This window comes from Cygnus atratus, chromosome 1 (assembly GCF_013377495.2).
Source record: "Cygnus atratus isolate AKBS03 ecotype Queensland, Australia chromosome 1, CAtr_DNAZoo_HiC_assembly, whole genome shotgun sequence".
Lineage (NCBI taxonomy): Eukaryota > Metazoa > Chordata > Aves > Anseriformes > Anatidae > Cygnus > Cygnus atratus.
In genome coordinates this window covers 78,913,034-78,925,717 of record NC_066362.1, presented here as the reverse complement: position 1 = coordinate 78,925,717, position 12,684 = coordinate 78,913,034, and the positions used below count along the sequence as shown (strand labels likewise).

Here is a 12,684-nt window from a genome sequence, read left to right as displayed (position 1 = left end):
TACTGATTTTTGGTTTACTTTCTTTCCGGGATTGAGTTTTCACTATTTTTTGCATTTTCAACCACATCAGGATATCTAGAAAGGAACAATGACATGATGCTTCTTAGCTATTCACATATCTTCAGGAAATAAGGTTTTTAAAAAGTATTAGATATTCAGAGGTATGTAATAAAACCTCAAGAGTTCATATGCCTGGAAACTTATTTGAGGATTACTCACCCTTCATGGACAGGAGATTAGAATATTCCTTGGGTCCTGTAATGTTGCTGACCCAGCAGCTCACTTCACTGCAGGGGCTTTAACAATGTAGGTCTGATGAATGCTACTGGTGTAGCACTGAAATATCCTATATACTGCTCTCTTCATTCAAGGCTTGAACATAGGCTACAACAGTTATTGGTGGCTAAGTAACAGGAAAGGAGTCAGGTCACTGGAGTACATCCTTTCCAAACTGAAGTCTTGAATGGAAAACTATCTTTGTCAATGTGTATCTCACTGTTGTACTGGTGTTACTGGGCTCTGTGTTGCAATTTGATTTTTGTGTATATGTTTCAGATAATACTATTGAAAGGCTATTTTACCAGCTACTGAGCTTGGCCTAATGAGATGGTCCTTAAAGAGATGAACTATAGAGTAACTCACACTGAGGTCCCTTGCACTGCAGAAATACAAATACATTTGTCCCCTAAAATCAGAGTTGAAGAATGAGGAAAGTTTCATTCTACTTTTTGTCTTTTACCCTACATTCACACACTTAGGCAAAACAGAAAATAACTCACAAAGTGCTGGAACTCTAGATACTTTGATCTCCAGTTTAATACTGAAATTACTATGTGCTCCTCTGAGATATGGACAATGGGAAAAGGCTTCTGTCACATCTCCACACACGGGACCAAGGGCAACACTGTAGTTATAAATACACATCAATTCATTCTGGGTATGTTCACCCTCACTACTTTAATAAGTGTAAACAGCACACCAGAAATTAAATTTATTCTCTAACATTCCTTTCCTGGTTAAAAATAAATAAATAAATAAAAAAAAATCTGGGCCATGCAGTGAACTGTTTTCTCTATCTTGTTTTCCATTTTGCAAAAGGGTGCTCTCAAAATCCTTTTTATCTTTGTTACTGCAAGAGCCAACTACTGTGAATAAAGCATCTACAATTGGTTTACATATTCTTTGTAAATATATAACAACAACAACAACAAAAAAAAAGAATAGAAAATTTCTTTTGGCATTTTTGTATGTCATTTTCTTGCCAAGCTGTACAATTTAATAATGTTCATTTAGTTTTTAAATGTTCAGGGCTTGGAGGAAAATTCAATTATTCCAAGTTATCATAAGCAGAAGCTTGGGTGGCCAAGCACTGAAACTGAGCTGAACACTCTTGAATGTAGAGTTAGACTTGGCCAGTGCTTCTACTTGAGTATTTGTAAGTATTACTGAAAGTGAAAACACGATTATAACTGGAATATAAGATGGCCCTTGTTTTCTTTTTGTTGTTTCTGTTTTGTTTTTTTTTGTTTGTTTTTCAAAACTACTTTATTCTGCTTGAAAAAATAATTAAAAATAAAGATCCTTATATTCTTCTTTAGAGCACATGTATGTATATTCTTATGCTGACAGGATGGGGATACACCTCTAACAACAAAACTGTTTCTGACCCTTGACATTCCATTGTATTGATTATAAATGAAGAGAATGAAATAGTGATCCTCCCCTAAGAACAACTCCACGTGGAAAGAGGCAGGAAAAGCACCTCTCTGATAAGACGGATAGAACATCAAATTAAGTTACCTAAAACAGAAATTTCTCAGTGTAACAGTGACTGCAAAGAGCAGCTTAATGGTACCAGAAATCTCAGTGTGACAGTTCACATGTGATACTCGCTGTGAAAACTTTTGAGAATCTGTCATTTGGTATAACGCAGAGGAGACAACGATAATTTTCTTCCGAAATGAGGAGTCAAAGCCCACAGAATACTCTCCAACAGAATCACTCTTTACAACAGTAGCATCACATCAAAATGTAACTTATTCAGGACTTCCAGCTGCCCTATGGAGATCTAACTATCTGATCTAATGCTGTAGCCACAAAAACACTTACAATATAAAGCAATCATTAACATGAGACTTTTTATATGTGTGAGATCTGCAAGATCTGCTCTTTGTAAAACAGTTTGTCTTCTCTTACAATGAGGGGAATGGCATGATTTCATGAGACACAGAATTACTATCAATGAAAATAAAAAAGCTATCACTGTAATTGATAACATTTTACTGTATTGTGTAAATTAATTGAGATTGTATCATTATCCTGCAGAAATACAGACGTATATCTCTCATATTACATATACATACTCCTTGACTTCCTTCAATGTGATTGAACAGAACAAAAGAGGACACTCATTTAAAAACAGATCCTGGTATAAAAAAAACACAAGGAACTACCAGTCTGAGGACTGTAATCTACTGGCTAAGCACACTAATCCTGGTGCAGGTAGCCAAACTTATTTACTTATATTGTAAGAACACGAAAAAAATATGTATTTGACACACAATAAAATAAAATAAAAATGAAGCACAGTACTTTGCTGGAAAAACAAAAAAAAGTACCGAAAATAAATTAGTTTCTGAGCCCACCTCCTCTGTCAGATCTTCCCATATGATTCAAAACTTATGGAATAACCTTTTATTGGAGGAATCACAAAATCCTCTGCACAGCAGAGTTATCTCTCTGAGAGAATACAATTCAGAAAACTGATTTAGGAAATTTTTAGCAATCTGGTATTCCTCTGCCTAAATAACACAAAAGAAGCCTAATTATAATTTATTTATTTCAGTCTCATGTGTCTTCTATCTTAATTTAATTCTTTAAGAAAAAAATATTTAAGTGATATAATTTTCTAACTTTCTAGAATTATGTGTGACAATCTCGTACCCATCTAGTAGAAAATTACTGACAATCTGCATTTGGCAAATGACAACAAATGAGACCCAAATATAAAATGTCACTAAAACATATCATGTGTATCCAACACATCTTCTGTGGAACTTTGGATTGCTAACTCTAATTCAACTGGATTTTTATCAGTGAGAGAGCTAATATGGTCAGCATTAGTTTAATTAAAAATTAAAAATGTGTATGTTTTATTCAAGCTGTTGAACAAAAATATTCAATATTTTGGAAAATATTCTAGAAACAAGAGATCAAAATCTAAAAGTGTTCATTCTCGTATGTATAAAAAAAGTCTGGAAAATCAGAATTCATGTTTTTCATTTGCTTTTGACATTTTATAATTAAAACCCTTCCCTCAGAACATGCAAACTACAGAACATAAGGCATAACGTGTAATGTTCATATGTGAAAGAACTCTTCAATATTTATTAAGAATTTTATGTGGCTTGCTTTTTTTTTTTTTTAATACTGCAACATACACAGTGGGTTTGATTTCAGTTACACACATGTAAATTAGAAGGACTTCCAGTCAATCTTTGTGAATTACTCCACGTTTATACTACTTTAAAAGAGATCAAGGTCTTGTTCAGATATGATGGGTTATGTCATTCAGGAACAGTGTGTAACTATTGGAATAATTACAGTTTGTATGCATATATATCATATATGATGACAGGAACCTGAAATTTCAGTAAAGACAAAATGTTCCTTGCATAATTCTAATCTTCATTACTACTGAAGTTTGTGTTCAGTGGAGAACTCAGCAGTGGATTGATCATGTTTGGGAGAAGCAGAAGGAAGCTGATAATGTGCACAAAACACTTAAGCAGAAACATAAATATTTGCCTATGTGTAAAATACAAACTTTGGCAGAAGCAGGGATCCGGAGGCCGTATCTATATCCAGATCAGCACGTGTAAGTACAAGTTGTACAAATAACTGTTATTTTCATCTTTTTCTTCGTGCTAATGAAAATACATGTGTAAGCTTATTAGTAGCCATTTCTATGATAAATTAGATTTTGCATGAAAGAGTTTTGTGGTATTAAGATGATTGTCTAGTGAAATTTGACACAAATTTATTATGACTTTCACCATAACAAAGACATTACATTTTTTCTAGATATGGGATTTGCCTAATATTCCTCCTATTTCCATCTCCATGTCTTTGCTGTTAATTGCACAATAACACAAGTAAATTAGAGCAGCACAAAAGTACTGTTGCTCCTGAAAACACCACCTTGTAGTTGCACCTGACTACATATTTGTCATTTTGGGCTCATTTCTACCTTGTCTTTCAATCTTTCTATCATCACTCCTAGTTATAAGCCAATTTCATGTTATTCTTTCCTCTGCTACAATTATTATGCTCATCTCCACTTGTAAGTTTTATGATTCCCATGGCTATGGCTTCCCCAAGTCCCTACACTTTAAATCATAAACTAATACAGAAAGTTATTTTCAGAAATCTCTTGAAGCAGACAGAAACCTATTAACAGGTAAAAATTTACCAAGCAAGGCTTAAAGGGGCTCTCCCATTTACATTATCCATTGAAATTCCTGTGTTCAGTGGTCATAGAAACATGGAAATGCCTAAGTAGCTCTATGTATTCAAACAGCATTGTACCATATCCTACAGATTCCTGTCTTATCAGTAGCACCAAAGGCACGTGGGCTGTCTTTCAGCTTCCACTACTTCAAGTTTTCTGCAGATTTACTCTTCTATTCCAGATAGAAATGCAAGTAATAATCATTCATTAAAATTTAGAAAGGTCTTAAAATCTTCTCATAAGCACAGAGTTACCATTTGTCGTGTCAAGCAGGGGTCCTCTACTCTTCCATACAACATTAATGGCTTTATTTCTTTTTCCCAGCCAGTGTTGGATGCAGAATAACACAGGGGATTTTTTTTTTTTTTCCAAGGAAAATCTGACTAAGGAGAGATATGCAAGCCAAATCTTAGCAGCATGGTCATGGAGCAACTCCATAAACCCTATCATTTTGGTAGCCTGAAGAGAATTATATCCAGCGTAGAAACAAAGCAAGCTCTCTTTCTCCTCTGCATCATATAAGTGGAAGAACACCACTGCTTACATTCCCCTGCATATCCATAACAGATAAACTGGAAAACAGCACAGCACATGGGAAAAACACCAAAACATTTCTTTCATATTGAGCCATCTGAAAAGCCTCTTAAGATACAGCAGCCCCAACTGTAAACTACGTGTGCCTGACTGCTTATCAGAAATATGCTACCCTCAGCTTATAGCGCATGGCAAAAACTAGACATAATGGATAGTGGCAAAAATCACCTATACTTTTTCATACTCTTAATGGCGTGGATAAAAAATATTAATTTTTGTTTCACTTCAACAAAAATTCTTTTAGCCTTCAAACAAAGGGAGAAATCCACTTCTGTACACAGACTCCTCTGGTATCTCTGTTCATGTCCTCCACGTTTTGCCATAGAGGACAAAAGAGTTTGACAATTATATTTTATTTAAATACACGAGAAGAAAACAACAACAACAAAGCCCAACAAATCAGCAGAGTACCATTTGACTAAAAGAGTGATACCAATGTGGTGCTTTTGCCAGTGTAAATACTTCAAACTATGGTGACCTCCACAGTTTCTGCCTGTGCCATACCACTCAAAAGTGCTGTCCACATCTGTATTGTAGAACAGTATTTTCCCCAGGACAATCTTAGCTCAATTTTATATAGGTAAATCTACGTCCTCTATACTCAGAGGTCACATTATAGCCAGCAGAAGACAATACTCCCCTTTCAATATCAAGAAATTCCACAGTGTAAAATAGATGAGTTGAACATGAACACTAACATGTTAGCCAATTACTTTCATCACTTTGGCAGGAATACCTGGGGAAAAAAAAAAAAGTATTATTATGTGATATTAATACCATGTTAACAACCATCGTAGTTGTCTTCTCAGCTAGCTGGCATATAAGGTGTTAGGTAAGAAGCAAGGGCATTTTTGTGAATTCAGTCATAAAACTTTTTCCTAGCCAAAACGTTTAGTTAACTTGGGTTGATATGGCAAATAATTTGGGACCTTTTGGCAAATATTTATTTACATAAAATACAAAATCACCTGGCTTTCTTGTTGTCTTCACAATAAGTCTGCCTAGGGTCTGAAATATTTAACCAAATACCTGAAGCAAAAGTCACAACATTAAATTGTACTGTTAACATGAGACTAAATAAATGTTTGCAGCATATAAATATGAAAGCCAGTTCACTACAAGACCGTAAAGATAAAGCAATTGTTTTGCACTGAGCTACAAGTGACAGAAGACTTGTGACAGAAGATAAAGAGAAGGCGAAGTTACTGAATGCCTTCTTTGTCTCTGTCTATAATCCCAGAGGCTCTCCTGAGGAGCCCCATATCCCTGAGGCCCCAGACAAAGTCAGAATAAAGGAGGAGTTTGCCTTGGTTGATAAGGGCTGGGTTAAGATTGCAGATTAAGCAAGCTGGACATCCACAAGTCCATGGGTCTTGATGGGACGCATCTGCGGGTGCTGAGGGAGCTGGTGGAAGTCATTGCTAGACCACTCTCCATCATCTTTGGTAAGTCATGGGCATCGGGAGAGGTGCCTGAGGACTGGAGGAAAGAAAACGTCACTCCATTCTTCAAAAAGGGCAAGAAAGAGGACCTGGGTTTACTACAGACCATTCAGCCTCACCTCCAACCCTGGTAAGGTGATGAAACAACTTATCCTTGGCATTGTCTCTAGACATATCAAGGATAAAAGGGTCATTAGGGGCAGTCAACATGGCTTCACCAAGGGGAAGTCATGCTTGACCAACCTGATAGCCTTTTATGAGTATATAACCAGGTGGATAGATGATGGAAAGGCAGTGGACGTGGTGTATCTCGATTTCAGTAAAGCCTTTGACACTGTCTCCCACAGCATCCTTGCAGCTAAGCTGAGAAAGTGTGGTCTGGATGATCAGGTAGTGAGGTGGACTGTAAACTGGTGGAAGGGAAGAAACCAGACAGTTGTGGTTAATGGGACAGAGTCGAGTTGGAGTCCTGTATCTAGTGGAGTCCTTCAAGGGTCGGTACTGGCACCAGCTTTGTTCAATATATTCATCAATGACTTGGATGAGGGAATGGAGTGCGTCGCCAGCAAGTTTGCTGATGACACTAAACTGGGAGGAGTGGCTGACATGCCAGAAGACTGTGCTGCCATCCAGTGGGACTAGACGGGTTGGAGAATTGGTCTTTAATGTATTTAATGAAATACAGCGAGGGCAAATGTAGAGTCCTGCATCTGGGCAAGAACAACCCCAGACATCAGTATAAGTTGGGGACTGCCTTGCTGAAGAGCAGTGAAGAGGAGAGGGACCTGGGGGTCCTGGTGGACAGCCAGATGACCATGAGCCAGCACTGTGCCCTTGTGGCCAATAAGGCCAATGGCATCCTGGGGTGTATCAGAAGGGGTGTGGTTAGTAGGTCGAGAGAGGTTCTCCTCCCCCTCTACTCTGCCCTAGTGAGACCACATCTAGAATATTGTGTCTGTTTCTGGGCCCCTCAGTTCAAGAAGGACAGGGAACTGTTTGAGAGAGTCCAGCGCAGAGCCACAAGGATGATTAAGGGAGTGGAGCATCTTCTTTACGAGGAAAGGCTGAGAAAGATGTGTCTCTTTAGCTTGGAGAAGAGGAGAGTGAGGGGTGACCTTATTAACGTCTATAAATATGTAAAGGGCGAGTGTCAGGAGGATGGAGCCAGGCTCTTCTCGGTGACACCCAATGATAGGAAAAGGGGCAATGGGTGTAAGCTGGAACATCGGAGGTTCTGCGTAAATATGAGACAAAACTTTTTTACAGTGAGAGTGACAGAACACTGGCAAAGGCTGCCCAGGGGGGTTGTGGAGTCTCCTTCTCTGGAGACTTTCAAAACCCACCTGGATGCATTCCTGTGTGACATGATTTAGGTGTTCCTGCTCCAGCATGGGAATGGACCAGATGATCTTTTAAGGTCCCTTCCAATCCCTAATATTCTGTGATTCTGTGATTCTGTGATACAAGTAAGATGCATTGAATGTTCCAACAGAAGTACATTAGTAATTATTTTATATTTTTTAAAGCCACGCATTCAGCTTTAATGAATATTAAATAAGTATTTAATTATTCAGGCTTAGAATACAGTATAAACCCAGTTTACTTTAAATTTCTGGGGCCTTGGTGTAGTCTTTGAGCATGTGTTACACAGCCATTCAGTGACAGGATGTTAATGCTACAAACATTATCTTGCATTAACACTGTCTAACCTTTCCAACAGTAGCATCATCTAAAGAAGATTTCAGTACATAAATGGAAAACAAGACTCATTAAGTCATTATATATTGTTTGGCTTCATATTATTTTTCACTTGTACAATCTAAGTGAAATATGATCCTTACAAACTTGTTAATTAATGTCCACTTACAAAAGAAGGTAATTATGCTCTTTAAGATAATTCATTGCCAAAACATTTTTCACAAAAACAGCTGTGAACATATAGGCATAAAAACTGGTAAGTTACACCATTTCTTCTAAAAACTTCCACATTCTCAGAAACAGCCCTATAAATGAAGGCCATTGAATAAAAATCTTCAGCAATTTTTTAAGGAAAAACTGAAATCAATAGCTTTGAAATCAAATGTATATTGATTTTGCAATTTTTCTCTTCAAAAATAAACTGGCTCAATAAATTACAAGAAACTCTCTTGAGTCTTGACACAATCTTTAAAACTGTCAGATTTAATTCCTCCCATATTTGGTTAATTTTACTGCTGTGATTAGTGCCTAGTTAGAAAGATTACTCCTGGTAGTAGAAGTATGCACATGCAGAATATTTTTGAAAATCTTCACATTTTACTGTTTTTTCTTCTTCATAAGCAGTTTTGGAAGGAAATCTTTAACAGTTATGGCAGCTGTACTGTCACTGTCTCTAACAACCTGATTGCAAGTCAGGTGAAATGAAATACCTTACACTTCAATAGACTTTGGCTACAGAGTAATTCCTACAGAGTAATTACCTTACTAATTAGGGTAAAGACAGTAACTTCTAATATATAGATAATGTTGGTTTTAGTAACATAAAATCTATTTATAAATAGCTAAATTTATTAATGTGGTAAATACAGATTCTATGTGTCTACTTTCTAGAATAAAACTTTCCATAAGGTGCTCTCATGACAGGACCTTGCCTTGCAAGCTTTCTATTTGTAGTTCTCCCTTTGACTTCATTAAGGGCTCTGGAGAAAGGAATAGCATAGTCAAGCCCTTGACCTAATTTAGTAAAATCCTGATGATATACAACCTAATTAAGGAATACCTCTCCATCCCGTAAGAGCTTTTTACACTCACTATAAAACATATGTTTCCTCACCACATAAAACTTACTCTATGCATTGCCGTCTGTCAGTATGAAGTACTGATGTTAGAAATGAGAATGGGGTAATTAAATCTACAAGCTATTGCTGATTTAATCATGAAAAGATAATGCTAATTGACCCAAGAACTTTTAGAGTAACATTCAGTCATGCTATTAGCTACACTGTGAAAACCACAGCAATATTGTAATATGTCATTTTTTAAAACCAGGATCTTCCTCATTTGCTGGTACAGTACTTCCCTCAAGTGGTAAATGTATTTCTGCCTGTTTTGAAGTTTTCTGTATGAAATCAAAGCTTCCCAGGTTTACCGAAGCAGTAAAAATGCATGCCTTGTTTCCTAACCATCTGGGATTCTACATTATTATAGATCCAAGATGTTTTTTTTTCCTGTTGGTCTATATTGCAAGTGCTGTTTCAGATGCAAGACTTTTTAATTGTCAACCACAGTCCAATTACAGTTAAATTACCATCACATCTCTTTCAGATATATATGGCACATTTCAGAACACAACAACCCTGCTTCTGTTAAGCTAAACTGCACAGGAGGCATTTCCTCAGTTCTGTCATGAACCTTAGATTCATGCCTCAACCCACCTCTGGCCTAGAATACACCTCCCAGGTAGAAAACTTCTGGGAACCTAAATTCAGACTGGATCATCTAGTTAGAGTTTGGTAAGTTCATGGTAGATAAAGCCCTGTTCAAGAGGAGAAATAAATAAATAAATAAATAAATAAATAAATAAATAAAATAAAAGTTATTTAAGAGTTAAGCTCTGCATAGCTGGAAATTTGAGATTTTTGATATTGATAGTCTCCACTTTCACCTACTATGTTATATTTTTCCATGTTGTCAGCCAGACCGCTTTTGCACCTTGAAATACCAGACAGGTACAGAGTCATAGAATCATAGAACAGTCCAGGTTGGAAGGGACCTTGAAAGATCATCTGAAACAGCCTTCTGTGGGAAAAGGGAGCCTAGATGCGATTATCTACCATCCTGCCCAATTGCATATCAAAGACCTACAGTAACGAGATTCTACCATGTCCCTGGGCTGGTTGTTCCACTGATTGTTTTCACTGTAAAAACATTATTACTTAAATCAAAATGAAACCTCTTCTGGTACATCTTCTACTCTTTGCCCTTTGTCTTCTCCATGTGGCTCCTTCTGAAGAGAGAGCCTTCATCTTCTTTGTAGACATCCTTTAAATACTGGAATACTGTAATGAGGTCCCCTCTGAGCCTTCTCTTCTCTGGGGTAAAAAGAACATAACTCCTTCAGTTTTTCCTTACAGGGCATGTTCTCCAGCCCTTTGATCATCTTCATGACCCTCCTTTGGACCCTCTCCACTCTGTCCACATTTTTTTTGAATTGTTGGCACCATAACTGGACACAGTACTCCATGTGCAGCCTTACAAGTGCTAAGTAGAGTGGGATGATAACATCTGCATTTCTGCTAGTAATGTCTCTACAGATGCAATCCAGGATCTGATTTGCCTTTATTACTGCAGCAGCGCACTGCTGATACACGTTCAGCCTGTTGTCCACCTGGATCCCCACGTTCCTTTCAGCAAGATTGCTCTCCAGCCACATAGATCCTAGCCTGCAATGGGTTCTTTGGTTATGTCATCTCACATGCTGGACCTTCCTCTTGTCTTTGCTAAACTTTGTACAGCTCTTGCTTGCCCATTCTTCCAGCCTGTTTAGATCTCTGTCCCTTCTGATGTGTCCACCTTACCACTGAGTTTAGTGTCATCAATAAACTGGGTGAGGGTGTTTTCAATTCCATTATCAAGACCACTAGTGAAGATGTTGAACAGCATGGGGCCCAGTGTTGACCCCTGGGGGAACCCATTTGTGATAAACTGCCAGCCTGAGTAAAAACCACTAATCACCACCCTCCAAATACGGCCTGTTAGACAAATTCCTACCTACTAATATGACTCAAAACATATTTTCTCTCTTGGAGACTATCCTGGGCAAAAGCATACCTAAATGCTTCCACAACCCCATTTATAAATCTCTTAAACTTGTTTCCTCTTGTGAGGACTGGGTTTTTCCACTGTTTTATAACCAAATGGACTTGTACAGGGGAAAAATTCTATGACCATAATACCCATGTGCATTTGCTTTACATATGTATACCTGTAAAAATAGAGGTAAAAGACAACAGAAAAATGTGTTTCTAAGCCCTGTTCATCCACACAAATTTTCCTTCAATAGCTCAGAGATTTTTCTAGAGAGAGAAATCTTTCTTTCTTATAATGAATGTAAACTCTGCCAGTAATCTTCACCAGGAACTTCACCAGGAATTCTCTATCTGGAACTCTACCAGTAACTTCCATTCCATCTTTAATGCAGTCACACACATTACAGTTTGTGTGGGCTGTTCAATATTGTAATGTGACACTCAGCATCATACGAAATTCAGGTAAATGGTTCTTCTCAAACTTGCTTTGCTTCTAAATGTTTCTAATATACCAAATAAGTCAGGCATACTCTACCTATGTTAAGATAACAAAATGTTTTGTTCCTTTTCTCTTTGCATCGCCATATATTTAACTATTAACTGCTTTAAATTTGCTCTGCATTTAGGTATAACACTCAAACAGTGTTCAAATGATGATGACAGCCTGGGTAATTCCTGACACCCTCATATGTGTGTCTGTGCGTGTATGTCAAGAGAGTGAGAAGAGAGAGGTGGTAACAACTGTGCAATATAACCTAATTTTGACAGAGCTATTAAAAATACTTGTTACAGGATTTGTGATTCAATATGCTTTTTTTTTTTCTGAATTTTGACATCAAGTTTACATGGTTCTTCCTTTTCTTCTGACTGCATAAAACTCTTTGAGCTTCTTTAGCTTCCTCAGTTGTATAATTTCCATTTCGCCCTTTAGCAGCTGACCTGTGTTTTCTTCCAACTCAATTTGTGCACAGCCGAGGCTAAATATCACAGTATCTGTATATATCCCACAGTATCTCTGTAGTCAAAATGTGCAGATATCAAATCGGTAGGTGAACAATAAAGTGGATGAAATATGGTTTGAGTTGCTGGCACAAAGGGTTGGGATCAGTAGTACAAAGTATAACTGGAAGAAGTTTCCTTCAAAGGCTGATACTTGAGCAAATACTGTTAATTATATTTATTAACAACCTGGATGCTGGTAGTCTAAACAAGTTTAAAGATTGTATCAACTTGGAGAAAGTGATTCACACACTGGGGAGTGGGGCTACTATTCAGAAAGATCTCAGCAGACTGGAGTAACGCATCAATAGAAACTCATGAAATTCATCACAGGAATAAACAAAATCCTGCA

At 37.3% G+C, this 12,684-nt stretch overlaps 1 protein-coding gene across 1 annotated transcript in view; it reads right to left on the bottom strand.

Annotated features, from left to right (window-relative positions):
* ANO2 (anoctamin 2) overlaps nucleotides 1-12,684 on the bottom strand; it is a 194,779-nt gene that overhangs the window by 64,628 nt on the left and 117,467 nt on the right. The window lies entirely within an intron of this gene.